Source organism: Macaca thibetana, chromosome 8 (assembly GCF_024542745.1).
Source record: "Macaca thibetana thibetana isolate TM-01 chromosome 8, ASM2454274v1, whole genome shotgun sequence".
In the NCBI taxonomy this organism is placed as follows: domain Eukaryota; kingdom Metazoa; phylum Chordata; class Mammalia; order Primates; family Cercopithecidae; genus Macaca; species Macaca thibetana.
Genome location: NC_065585.1, coordinates 78391880 through 78406837, shown reverse-complemented (window position 1 = coordinate 78406837; position 14958 = coordinate 78391880). Strand labels below are relative to the sequence as shown.

General features: G+C 37.8%; 1 protein-coding gene and 1 long non-coding RNA gene across 2 annotated transcripts in view; one reads left to right on the top strand and one right to left on the bottom strand.

The window, feature by feature from the left end:
- The window catches only part of VXN (vexin), a 965102-nt gene that overhangs the window by 690562 nt on the left and 259582 nt on the right, over window positions 1–14958 (top strand). The gene's annotated exons all lie outside the window — the stretch shown is intronic.
- LOC126961531 (uncharacterized) overlaps window positions 1–14958 on the bottom strand; it is a 100692-nt gene that overhangs the window by 49026 nt on the left and 36708 nt on the right. The window contains exons 2-3 of the long non-coding RNA XR_007728325.1: window positions 6971–7049; window positions 2332–2396 (exon numbers count right to left, since the gene is read on the bottom strand). This is a non-coding gene — a long non-coding RNA (uncharacterized LOC126961531). The remainder of the gene's footprint in view (window positions 1–2331; window positions 2397–6970; window positions 7050–14958) is intronic.

Below are 14958 nucleotides of genomic sequence, written 5' to 3'. Positions count from 1 at the left end.
AAATGAAGCAGCCTTGGGTAAATACCATTTCTATTATTTCAAGTAGACAGCATATTTGGGCCCTTTACCTTATCACCACCTATAACAAATCTACACTACACAAAACTCTTTCTTCCATATCAACTCAGTAACTTGCAACATAGGCACCAATGTAAATGTAAGAGGAAAAGATATGAAAGGAAATAATCCCCAGGGACAGAGATAGGCACACACACACACACACACACACACACACACACACGCAGATGTCCTCAGAAAGGAAAGGAACACATTTCCAATGTCAACAGAAAAGTAAAAATATGTCTATCTATTAAACATTGCCTTCCATTTCTTCATATATTCATTCAATGGGCATTTGGGGGAAGGGCACTAAGCACAGTTCTGAGAATACAAAGATGAGCAAGGCACAGCCCTTCAAGGACATGGTCTAGTGGGAAAGGCAGACAGACAATTACAAGGCAATATTTTCACTGCTGTAAGCAGGGATATGTGAAGAAGTATGAGGGGGCATAGATAGAGGAGACTGTAACTACATTTGAGAAATCAGAAAATAAATACATAAACATTTGAGCTCAGTTTTAAAATTCCACATTATGCAATAGCATTAGTTAAAGCTCCAGAATTATGCAGTAGAATTTCTATTATGTCTGACATAGGAATATTAGCCATCAAAAGCAATAGCTGAAGGCACCAAACTAAAGATATGAATAGAAAGTAAGAAAGGTCTTGTAAGGTACACACATTTGAGGAAATGAGAAGAGCTAACAAGCTCAGAACAAAGCAAGAATATCCACTCTTGCCAATTCTGTTCAACATTACAATAAGAACAATGAAATAAAAAGGCAAAAATTGGAAAGGAAGAAATAAAATTATCTTTGTTCACAGATGACACAATTGTGTACATAGAAAATCCTAAGGAAACTACCAAAAATACTAGATGCCAGGCACAGTGGCTCATGCCTGTAATCCCAACACTTTGGGAGGCTGAGGTGGGAGGATTGCTTGAACTTAGGAGTCTAAGACCAGCCTAGACAACATGGCAAGACCCTGTCCCTACAAAAAAATTTAAAACTTAGCCCAGTGCGGTGGTGCGTGCCTGCAGTCCCAGCTGTCAGGAGGCAGAGGTGGGAGGATCGCACAAGTGCAGGAATCCTAGGCTGCAGTGAGCCATGAGCATGCCACTGCACTCCAGCCTGAGCAACAGAGTGAAACACTGTCTCAAAAATATAGATATACATATATACTAGAATAAGTAAATTTAGGTCAGTGTACATAAATTAATTGTACTTTTATATAGCTACAACAAACAATTGAAAAATTAAGCAAAACAAATTTACAATAGCATCCAAAATTTTAAATAATTATGAATAAATTTGACAAACTTCATGTTGAAACTACAAAATATTGCTGAGAGACATTAAAGACTTCCCAAATCAATGAAAATATATACCATGTTCATGGATCAGAAGACTGACATTGTTAAGATGTCAATTCTCCCCGAATTGATCTATATATTTACTGCAATCCCAATTAAAATCCAAAAGTGCTTTGTAGAAATCAACAATTTGATTCTATAAGAATATGAATGACACAGAATACTCAATACAACAATGAAAAGGAAGAATGATGTTGGAGGATTTGCACTACTTCGTTTTAAGATTTCCTATAAAGCTACAATAATCAAAACACTGGTATTTATGTGGTATTGATTGCCTCTGGATTGACTGGAAAGACATTTAAGGGAAATTTCTGGGACAAAGTAAATGTTCTATATCTTAATCGATGTGGTGATTTCACAGGTGTATAGTTTGTCAGTATAAACATTTGGATAACCATAACGTACCAGTTTGTCTTAACCACTTGAGATGCATCAGTAAAAAACAACAAAGAAGGAAAAGACAGAGATGTTGTCATGGAACATACATCTTAGCAGGGGTTAGGGAAGAAAGAGAGACATGTAATAAAGAAAACATATAATATAGAACATATATGGCTTTTTAGAGGGTAACAGTACTGTGGAAAAAGAAAAAGTCCAGTAGGTTAAAGGGCTGGGAGAACGCAATTTTATACTACGCTGTCAGAAAAGACCTCACTGGGAAGGTAACAGTAAAGCCAAGACTTGACAGAATAGAATGAGTTAGACATGCTCTTACTCCTTAGGGGAAGGAGTGTTCCTAGGAACTGCAAAGAGTGTACCTGCAGAAGAGCAGCACCACTCAAATCGAACTGTTCTCTAAAGATATGGCAAGCACCTCCCTGAGTGGCTCCACTCGAACTTAGCACAGTGAGATTTACACTCATCAAATCTCATTCCATGTACTTTTGACTTACTATATTGAAGCTGCATGCATGAAGCAGGAGGTAAATTCCCTCACTGTTGAGTTCTGGTCAGCAACCTAGGATGGAAGGACATTGGTACATCCTCAATATGTCTGATTTTGTTTCTGAAAGGTAAAAACCAAAACCAAACCAAACAAATACAAACAGTGCTCATTTCCCAGTGGCTCTTGGGTCCTGCATTGGAGGCAGAGAGAGGGCAATTGGGGATAAATAAGAATGCTCTAATTTCTTGAGAGCTCTCCAGGGAGAAGTAGGCTGCTCCTGAAAGAAAACAGTAGGACAGGACCATAGCCAGGATCTACACAATTTTGAAAAGAGTTGACACTTACTGAGGTCCCAGAATATTAGTGCTGTGTGGTCATGCAAAGTGGGAATTTATTATGTTGTTTTTCAGGGTATTCTGGGAGACAGTCTATTTATCTTGTTTTGTCCAAAAGGGGCAGCAGTGTTATGACTACACACATTATTTGTCTACCCAGTTTGAACAGCTTCCCTTAGGACATAATTCAGATGACACAGTGGGTGATACCAGCCTTTATCCCCCTGACACAAGACAGAATATATAGATAGCTATCCACAACCAGAATAGCCCTGAAAGAGCTCAAAGGCCCATTAAAGATCTTTTATGTGTGAATATTCTTTTTGTTTTGTTCCACTGTGTTCCATCTATAGGAAGACAGCATGCATCTCTGCTGAGATGAGGGCATCTCTGTGGCTGCACTCCTCTCAGCCACATCTTAGACACCACGGCCATCACCATAATGAGCTAGTTCACACTTTGGACCCTGGAGCTAAGCTCTTACTACACACACCCAAACTCTGGACTTCAGCTCAGCCACCACAGAAAGGTAGGCTCCAAGCTAACCTTGGAGCCACTGTAACTCCGTCTCAGTCTGTGCTCCTGTTCTGGTTCCCTGGCTACTTCACAAGCCTCCACACCTTACATGCTATTGGCAATGTGGCAGCAGGAGTGCTTGAACCCTAAGGACCAGTGCCATAGCTGCCCCATATCCCAGAGCTGTAGTCTCTTCACATATGGCCATGCTTCAGGCCTCAGCCATGTAACTACTCCATGGGCAACACACTTAAGACACTGGTGCCACTGCCACTTCAGGTGGGCCTGCAAACCAGACCCAGTGCCAACAGGAATCCCTTTAGCCAAATGGAAAAAAAATAGATCAGGAGAACCTTAGTAATCATCACCATCATAGACTCCAACAATCTTCATCAGCACTGCAGACATCCACAACATTGAGTGTTGAGGATCTCTGCAATAATTGTCAACACTAACCTCGGCTGACAGAGCTGCACAACGACTACACAACTGTTTTCTCATTGGTGTCAGAATCACTGCACCCTACCCAGCAAGCACCTCACACCCTTTCCCCAGAAGAAAGTATTTTCATAGCAAAATTAGCCTTTAAAGTCTGCAATAGGTTACTGCTCCACCAAACAGGCAGATATCAACATAAGAAAAGAAGAAACATGACAAGTCAAAAAGACATAACACAACCAAAAGAACACAACAATTTCCGAGTAGCAAGCCTCAAATAAATGGAGACATACAAACTGCATGACAAAATATTCAAAATAATTGTTTTAAGGAAGCTCAGTGAACTTCAAGAAAATACAGAATAATACTTCCGTGAAAGTAGGAAAACAATAAATGACCAAAAATAGAAATCTGGCAAAAAGATTAACATTATTTTTTAAATTAAATAGAAATTCTGTAGCTGAAAAAATACAATGAATGACATGAAAAAAATGAATGTGATAGTGTCAACAGCAGAATTAATCAAGCAGAAGAAACAATCTGTGAACTCAAAAATAAGTTATTTGAAAACATACAGTCAGAGCCAGGAAAAGAAAAAAAATGAAAAGGAATGAAGAAAGCATACAGGATTGAGGGGACTGCATCAAAGAGTGAATATTCAAGTTACCGGTGTTAAAAGAAGGAGAAGACAGGAAAAAAGCAGAAAGAATACTTAAAGAAATAATAGCAAAAAACTTTCCAAATCTGGGGGGAGACAGAAATAGCCAGGGATAAGGAGATCAAAGGTCTCCGATCAGATTCAATAAGACTACACCAAGACACATTATAACCAAACTGTAAAAATCAAAGACAAAGGGGGAATTCTGAAAGCAGCAAGAGAAAAGAAACAAATCATATATAAGGGAGTTCCACTAAGGCTAGCAGCAGAATTCTCAGCAGAAATGTTACAAGTCAGGAGAGAGTGGGATGATATATTCAAAGTGCTGAAGAAAAAAAAAAGTAAGAATAAGTAAACCAAGAATATTTTATCCAGCAAATCTGTCTTTCAGAAATGAAGGAAAGGTAAAGATTGTCCCAGATAAGCAAAAGCTGAGGGAGTTCATTACCACCAGAACTGTCTACAGGAAATGCTACAGGGAATTATTCAAAATAAAAAAGATGCTAATTAGTAACATAAAAACATAGAAAAGTATGAAACTCACTTGTAAAAGTATGTACACACTCAAATTCAGAATATGCTAATATTGTAATGATGGTGTGTAAATCACTTATATCATTACTATGACAGGTTAAAAGACAAAACTGTTAAAAATAGTAATAGCTACAATAATTTGTTAAGTAATATACAATACAAAAAGATGTACATTGTGACAACAAAAACATAAAATGTGTGTGAGAAGAGTAAAAGTGTAGAGTTATTTTATGCAATCAAAGTTAAGTGTTACCAGCTTAAAATAGTTTGTTATAACTACAAGATGTTTTATGTTAGCCTTATAAGGCTAACCACAAAATAAAAACCTATAGTAAGTGCACAAAATGTAAAAAGTAGGGAATCAAAACACACCAGTAGAGAAAAATCATCTAATAACAGAGGAGGAAGACAGGAAGAAAGAAACAACAAAAGAGGAAAAAAAGAAACAAAGGATCTACCAAACAACCAGAAAACAATGAACAAAATGGCAGTAGTAAGTCCTTACCTATGAATAATTATCTTGACTATAAATGGATTAAATTCTCCAATTAAAGACAAGGAGTAGACGAATGGATAAAGAAAAAAAAAAGACAACTATTTGTTACCTACAAGAGAATCACATCACCTTTAAGGACACATATAGATTGATAGTGAAAGGATGGGAAAAGATGTTCCACGGGAACAGAAAACAAAAAGAGCAGGGGTATCTATGCTTATATCAGATCAAATAGATGTAAGTCAAAATATGTAAAACAAGACAAAGAAGGTCATTATATAATGACAAAGGAATCGATTTATCAAGAGGCCATAACAGTTATAAATATATATGCATCCAACATCAGAGCGCCTAAATGCATAAAACATTATTAATAGATCTGAAGAGAGAGATACTGCAATACAATAATAGTAGGGGAATTCAATACCCCACTTTCAGCAATGGACAGACCATCCAGACAGGAAATCAATGAGGAAACATTGGACTTAAACTACATATTAAACTAAATGTACCTAATAGACATGTATAGAACATTCCATCCAACAGCAGCAGAATACACATTCTTCTCAAGCACATCCAGGATAGTCTCTAGGATAGATCATATGTTAGACAGATCAGTCTTAATACATTTGAGAAGACTGAAATCACATCAAGCCTACATCAAAAAGAAAGATCCAAAATAACCAACTAATGTTACACCTCAAAGAACTAGAAACAGAAAAACAAACTAAGCCCAATGTTAGTAAAACGAATGACATAATAAAGATTAGAGCAGGCCAGCGTAAGGTTCATGCCTGTATCCCAACCCTTTGGGATGCTGAGGCAGGATTGCTTGAGCCCGAAGTATGAGACCAGCCTGGGCAACATAAGGACACCCTGTCTCTACAAAATAAAATAAATCAGCCAGGCTTCGTAGCATGCACTTATGGTCCCACTACTTGGGAGGCTGAAGTTGAAAGATCAGCTGAGCCCAGGAATTCGAGGCTGCAGTGAGCCATGATCATACTACTGCACTCCAGCCTGGGTGACAGAGTGAGACCCTATCTCAAAAAAAAAAAAAAAATCAGAACAGAAATAAATGAAATAGAGAGTAGACAAGCAATAGAAAATAGAAACATAATTAAGAGTTGGTTTTTTGAAATAATAAATTCAGATACATTAAGAAAAAGAGAGGAGACAAATAAAATCAGAAACAAAATAAGAGATATAACTGATGCCACAGAAATACAAAGGATCATAAGAAACTACTAAGAAAAATTATACACCAACAAATTGGATAACCTAGAGAAATGAATAAATTTCTAGAAATAGAAAATCTGAACAGGCCAATAACAAGTAAGGAAATTGAATCAATAATTTAAAATCTCCCATTGAAGAAAAGCCCAGGACCATCAGGCTTCGCTGTTGAATTCTACCAAACATTTAAAGAACTAATGCTAATTCTTCTCAAATTCTTCCAAAAAAATTGAGGAGGAGGGACTACTTCCAAACTCATTTTTTGAGGCTGGTATTACCCTGATAGCACCCAGACAAGGACAGTACAAGAAAATAAAATTACAGGCCAACATCCCACATAAACATAGATGCAAAAATCCTCAACAAAATACTATAAAACCAAATTCAACATTGCATTAAAGAATCATTCACCATGCAAACCTGTCCAACTCACCTTATTTTGTTGTTGTCCTTCTGCTTCGTTTCATGTCAGGTTTTTAGCAGCCTGAAGCCATGGTTTTCACTTTCTGTCTCTAGTGATAAGCAGAAAAGAGAAATGAGAAAGGGGCTTTACCAGCCCTGCCAGAAGCAGAAGCTAAGAACCCATGACAGGGACACCTTTGGACATCCCTGTAAGGGATTTAATCCTGGGGTACAAAGATACTTCAATGGATGCAAATCAATAAAATGTAACACATCACATTAAAAAAAGAAGGATGAAAACCATGTGATCATCCCAATAAATGCAGAAAAGGCATTCTAAAAATTCAACATTCTTTCATGATAAAAACTCTCAAGAAATTATGTATAGAAAAAATGTACCTCAACCCAATAAAAAGTCATATAAGACAAATTCATAGCTAACATTATACTGAATGGTGGAAGTTTGAAAGCTTTTCCTCTAAGATTAAGACAAGGGAGCTAGGCACGGTGGCATGTGCCAGTAATCCCAGCTACTCAGGATGCTGAAGCAGGAGCATTGCTTGAGCCCAGGAGTACAAGACTAGCCTGGGCAACATAGTGACATCCCAACTCTGAAAAAAAAACAAAAAGAACAAAATAAGGATGCCCATTCTCAACACTATTCACATAGTACTGGAAGTTCCTAACCAGAGCAATTAGGCAGGAGAAAGAAATAAATGTCATCCAGATCAAAAAGGAAGAAATTAAATTGTCTCTTTGCAGATAACATGGTCTTATATACAGAAAAATCCTAAAAATCTCACCAAAAATTTGTTAAGACTAATAAATGAATTGAGTAAAGTTGCAGGATATAAAATCCACATAAAAAAAATCAGTAGCATTTCTATACATCAATAATGAGCTAGCTGAAAAGGAAATCAAAACAATCGCATTTATGATAGCTACCAAAAAAAAAAAAGAACTTCAGAATAAATTTAACCAAGGAAGTAAAAAACCTGTACACTGAAAACTATAAAACTTTGATGAAAGAAATAGCAGAAATGAATTAATGAAAATATTATTTTGTTCATCCATCAGAAGAATCAATATTGTTACAATGTCCTTACTCCCCAAAACTACAGATTCAATGCAATCTCTATCAAAATTCCAATGACATTTTTCACAGAAATAGAAAAGATAGTCCTTAAATTTGTATGGAACTACAAATGACCTTAAATAACCAAAGCAATCTTGAGCAAAAAGAACAAGGCTGAGGGCATTACACTACCTGATTTCGAAATATACTACAAAGCTATAGTAATCAATACAGTATGGTACTGGCATAAAAACAGGCACATAGACCAATGGAACAGAATAAAGAGCCCAAAAATAAGTCCATGCATTTATGGTCAACTGATTTTTGACCAAGATGCCAAGAATATACAATGAGTAAAGAACAGTCTTTTCAATAAATAGTGCTATGAAAACTGGATATCCACATGCAGAAGAATGAAATTGGACCCATATCTCACCTCATATACAAAAAGTAACTCAAAATAGATTTAAGACAGAAACACAAGACCTGAAACTATAAAACTAATAGAAGAAAATGTGGGGAAAAGTTTCTTGACACTTGTCTGGGCAAAGATTTTTTGGTTATGACCCCAAAAGCACAGGCAACAAAAGCAAAAATTGACGAATAGATTACATCAAACTAAAAAGCTTCTAAACAGCGAAGGAAAACAATCAACAGAGTGAAGAGGCAACCGAGGAATGGAAAAATAAATTTGCAAACCATACAACTATATGAGCTAGCTGAAATATGAGTTCACTGAAAAAGAAATTAAGTAAGGGGTTAATATCCAAAATGTATAAAGAATTCATATACTCAATAGCAAAAAACAATCTGATTAAAAAATGGACAAAAGATCTGAAGAGACTTTTCTCAAAAGAAGAAATACAGATGGCAAATAAATAGGTATATGAAAAAAAATGCTCAACATCATCCTCAGGGAAATGCAAATTAAAACCACAAGGTATCACCTTACACCTACTAGAAAAGCTATTATCAAAAAGATGAAAGGTGTAAGTGTTAGCAAGGATGTGGAGAAAAGTAAATCCTCGTACACTGTTGGTGGGAATGTAAATTAGTACAACCATTATGAAACAGTATGGCGTTTCCTCAAAATATCAAAAATGGAACTGCCATACTATCCAGCAATATCACTACTGGGTACAGATCCCATGGATAAGAAATCAGTATGTTGAAGAGATATCCCACATGCTATGTTCATTACAGCATTATTCACAATAGCTAAAACATGGAATCAACCCATGTGTCCAATGACAGATGACTGGATAGAGAAAATGTCGTATATATACACAACAGAATATTATTCAGCCTTAAAAAAGAAGGAAATGCTGTCATTTGAGACAACATGGATAAACCTATAGGACATTATGTTAAATGAAATAAGCCAGGCACGGAAAGACAAATACCACATGAGGTCGCTTATATGTGGAATGTAAAAAAAGTAAAATACTGCATAGAAGCAAAGTAAAATACTGGTAATAGGCTGGGGCCAGGAGGAGGGAGATAGGGAGATGTTGGTCAAAGGATACAAAATTTCAGCTGGATGGAATGAATAAGCTCAAGAGAGCTATTGTACATTCTAGTGACTACAGTTAATATCAATACATTGTATACTTGAAAACTGCTCAGAGCAGATTTTTAAATGTCCTCACCACACACACCAGAATGATACGCCAGGTAATGCATAGGTTAAGTAGCTTGATTCAGCCATTCTAAAATGTATACATACATCAAAACATCACACTTCACACCATAAATATATACAATGTTTATTTGTCAATTAAAAAAATTTTTTAACAGTTTCCCTAAGCAATGCCTTTCCTTTTTTTTTTTTTTTTTTAGCTTGGGCCTTCCACCTTCCTAAAGGCAGACAAAGAGTAGTTGGAAATAACTGAACTGACACTCTGAAGTATCCCACAGATCCCTAAGTAGTTCAACATCAATGCCAAAAACAAAAGAAAGCACAAATATTAGACACCAACTCCTATTTTCAGAGACTGAGCTCCACCTAAGAAAGACATGTCCAGAAATCACAGCAGTAGTGGCGCCTGTGTGTGGAGGTAGGAAGTGAGAGGGAAATTTGGCTACTATTTTATAGTTCAGCCCTGTTATACATTATACACTTGAGTCTAGTTTTAGCCAATTCCTGTCAAATTGTCCTGACCCGTCATAGCAAATTTAATATCAAGCTACTGATGGAGTTTAATTACTTGGTAAGAAATACAGATCCATCTATTTCATGGCAGCTGAGCTGCAGTTCTATTGCTTTAAGGAAACATTTGGTATTGACTTAACATGATGCTTATTAAATCTAAATCAAATGTGAATTAATCAACTTGAAAATACTGTCTAATTTCCTTATTGGTGTTAATGCTGATACCCCATAACAAATGCTTTGGAGTGAAAACACTTAACCTACATATATCGCCCCAAGTTTCCTGTATTCGATTTTAATTTAACTATATTCAGTTTTAATTTGCGTGACAAGTTTCACCTCACAAGGTGCTTCCTCCTGTTTAACTATTTCTAAGTGCACATGGAGGTCTATTTACGTATTAATTTCTGCTGGAATTACAGATATATCCACCTTCATTTCTCCTCCCCAAAGGACCAAAAAGGCCTCTTGAGTGGCTATAAATGTCTCATTATAAACACTTAATTTAAAACTGCGTCACAGTTAGAGTCAATCTGGCCTACACTCTCATGCCAAAAAGCAAAACCTTTCAAGCTGTGCATTTTTACTATTAAGTTTCCACTGTGACTTTAGAATCTCAATCATTTCTTTAAGAAATGCAAATGCTCTTTTTTCTTTGGCTTAGCAGTAGCCACTGGGAAATACATTTGTATAATTCCTTCCTGGCCATGCACAGGCTGTAACAATAATCAAAGCTACCAGGGCAGAGACGATATTCCAGAACATACTCAACTTTTTCCAACTTACTGTCAGAAGCCATTGAACTTTCAGCTTTCCACTTGGCCCAGCCAGGAAGATAGTGAAAGTGCCTCTGTCCAAATCCAAATGCAGGCTGTCTACAGGATTATTATTTTTTATTATTTTTTATTTTTTTAGATGGGGTTTCACACTTGTTGCCCAGGCTGGAGTGCAATGGCATAATCTCGGCTCACTGCAACCTTCACCTCCCGAGTTCAAATGATTCTCCTGTCTCAGCCTCCCAAGTAGCTGGGATTACAGGCCTGCGCCACCATGCCCAACTAATTTTGTATTTTCAGTAGAGATGGGGTTTCACCATGTTGGCAGGCTGGTCTCGAACTCCTGACTTCAGGTGATCTGACCGCCTCGGCCTCCCAAAGTGCTGGGATTACAGGCGTGAGCCACTGCACCCAGCCCAGGGTTAATCTTAATCTGTTTGTCCAATTATATTTCCACTCATGCTACTGAACCCTTGCCCTCCAATCCACCCTCTCCTCTCTTGTTAGGGTGCTTTGGGGCCCTTCATGCGCTGACCCAGACAGCTTCTCCAGGCTCCTCATCTGCACTCTCCCCACATACCTAAGCTCATAACCCCAGTAACCCACTTGCGCTCTACTCACGGTATCACAAACAGTTCCCAAACTCACCACGGTGTTGGTGCCTCCCTGCCTTTTACACATGTTCCTTCTGCCAGCAATGTCCTCGTGCTCCTGGCCATCTCCCACCCAGCCTTTCAAACTCAGTTCAAAAGCCCTCTCCTCTGTGAATTCTTCACTGATCGCACTCCCCAGCCCTACCACAGTTGAGCATTTTCTCCTCCGGTTCCCGTAGCACTGTGGGACCTTCTCTATCCTAACATGTAGCATATCATATTTGATTATGTATTTACATGGCTGTCTCCCACTGGGCTGTGAGCCCATTAAAAGTGGGATCGGCTTTTATCCTTGTATCCCCAGCCGCTTGTACCATGCCTGGCATCTGGCAAATAATCAAGAAATCTTTATGGAATAAACAGAAGAAGGTGATATAAATGTAAGAGGTATAAATTTCTCAGCACTCCCATGCATGTGAAGGAGGCAGGTGAATTCCACATTTATGGAGATGGGTGACCTCTGCTTAGAGTGGACCTCAATCTCTGACCAAGAAAAGAAGTTTGGAAATGACACCATTATTTGCAGATCCCCTCTCACTAGTTGTTATGTCTGTGCCTCATGGGATGTGGGCAAGGATCATGGAAGAATTTAAACACACACACACACATATATATGTGTATGTATGTATATATTTGTACTTGTGTGCTTGTGTGTATATGTGTGTATGTGACTATATATAATACACAGAGCACAAAGAGGAATAAGTTCTCTCCTATTAGCTGTTTGGCTTCCTGGTGACTGGATCTCAGGATAAGGGGATTGAAAGCTAAAAACACCAAAACAAATATGGAAAATAACAGAACAAAAAAAAATGACCGAATGGGGAAAAAAAGCCCTCGACCTTAACACAGTTCCTGATTCTCTGTGGTTATTGGATTGGCAGAACTTGGATAAACTAAATCAGTGGAAAATCTCCATATCTTATTTCCGTTTCCAGCCTCCTACCAAAAAGGCTTTTTCCTAGCTAATAGCACCGACCTTCCCTGTCAACCTTCATGTAAAGATGCTAACGAGCAATAAAAAATGCAACAAAAGGGAGAAAGAGAATCAAAAGGAACAGAGCTTTCCATAGCTGGGCCATTTCCTCCCATGAAAATGCCTCAATGTCTGATTTCTGCTCCTAAGCCACAGGGACCATGATGCTGGTCCAGACCAGTCGTTTCAAAGTGGGTTCTCTCAAGTCTGTGAGGTGATTCCCAGTAGCACTGGGGGTGACAAAGGCTTTCCACTCCTCACCTTCAACCAGAAAGTGCCAGCTTTTTTTCCGTTTCAAAGTTGGGCTTATATGGAAGTTTCTGTGTGAAGGGAGAGTTCTGTAGCTAAAACAAACAAAAACAAAAACACCAGTCCAGAAAAGGAGGCCGTTTGCTCTGATAAGATTCCATCTGGGTTTTATATAGTTAAAAGGGCCTCAGACTGCAGTCCAGCAGGCTGGGAGGTAACCTGTAGCTCCCCCTCTGCATAGTATAAGAGAAGGAACCCCAAAATCAGAGACAAGAGACCAGGACCTCAGCCCTAGATGTGATTCACTCACTACATGTGAACATTTTCCCTGCAAGAGTTCCAGGCTCCATGAGGGCAGCAAGCCTGTGTTGGACCCCATGGGACTCTCAGGTCCTACTGCAGTATGTGGGAGATGTTAGCTACTCAAAAGCTAGCTGTTGAGCTATTGAGAACTAGCTCAAATAACAAAGTTTCCTATGCTTGTTTCTGAAATTCTAGATTCTCAACTTGCTGTAGTAACCTTTCTAAGCTTTAGTATCTTCACTGAGAAAACAGCCACAATAATAATACTTATGCCAGAGAGTTGTTGTAAGGATTAAGATAATTCATGTAAAATGTACAAGCCCAATGCTAACATAAAATTGTTTATTATTGTTGACAAAAAGAATAAAACTCTGTAAAATATTTGAAGAGATTTATTCTGAGCCAAATGTGAGTGACCAATGGCCCATGACATAACCCTAAGGAGATCCTGAGAACATGTGGCCAGGGCGGTCGGCATACAGTTTAGTCTTATACATTTTAGGGAGACATGAGACATCAATCAAATACATGTAAGAGGTACATTTGTTTGGTCTGGAAAGGCAGGACAATGCAAGCAGAGGCTTCCAGGTCATAGGTAGATTCAAAGGTTTTCTGTTACGCTGAGTTACATTATTGCCTAAAGACTTAGGAATGACTGGGGTAAGATAAGGGGTTGTGGAGACCAAGGTTTTATCATGCAGGTGAAGCCTCCAGGTAGCAGGCTTTGGAGAGAATCGATTGTAAATCTTTCTTATGAGACTTAAATAGTCTGTTCTATCAGTAATTCTAAAAAGGAAGAGGGTATAATGAGACATGTCCAACTCCTGCTTCCCATCATGGCCTGAATTCATTTTTCAGGTTAGCTTTGAAATGCCCTTGTCAAGAAGAGGTGTCCATTCAGATGATCTAGGGACTTAGAATTTTATTTTTGGTTTACATTATTTTTACAATGAATATTACTATTAGTACCTCCTAAGCAGGACTGAAGTTCCTCCTTAAAGCACTTTCTTTTTAACCTCTTAAAAGCAAGGCAGATGGAGGCTGGGAATCCTAAGCAAATTCCTTAACTTCTCTGAGCCTATCGTTCCTTACCTTAAACAGCATGGTACTGGCAAAAAACAGACACTTACAGCAATGGAACAGAATAGAGAGCCCAGGAACAAATACACACACCTACAACCATCTGATCTTCAACAAAGCTGACAAAAACAAGCAATGAGAAAAGGAGTCCCTATTCAATAAATGATGCTGGGATAACTGGATAGCCATATGCAGAAGACTGAAACTGGACGCCTTCTTTACACTGTATACAAAAATAGACTCAAGATGGATTAAAGACTTAAATATAAAACCCAAAACTATAAAAACCCTGGAAGACAACCAAGACAATACCATCCTAGATGTAGGAATGGGCAAAGATTTCATGAGAATAACATAAAAGCAACTGCAACAAAAGCAAAAATTGACAAATCAGATCTAATTAAACTTAAGAACTTCTTCACAACAAAATAAACTATTAACAGAGTAAACAGACAAACTACAGAATGGGATAAAATTTTTGCAAACTATGCATCTGAAAGGCTTAATATCCAGCATCTATAAGGAACTTAAACAAATTTACAGGAAAAAAACAAACAACCCCATTAAAAAGTGGACAAAGAACATGAACAGACACTTTTCAAATGAAGATATACATGCAGCCAACAAGCATATGATTAAAAGCTGAACATCACCGATCATTAGAGAAATGCACATCAAGACCACAATGGGATGCCATCTCATACCAGTCAGAGTGGCTATTATTAAAAAGTCAAAAAATAACAGATGCTGGTGAG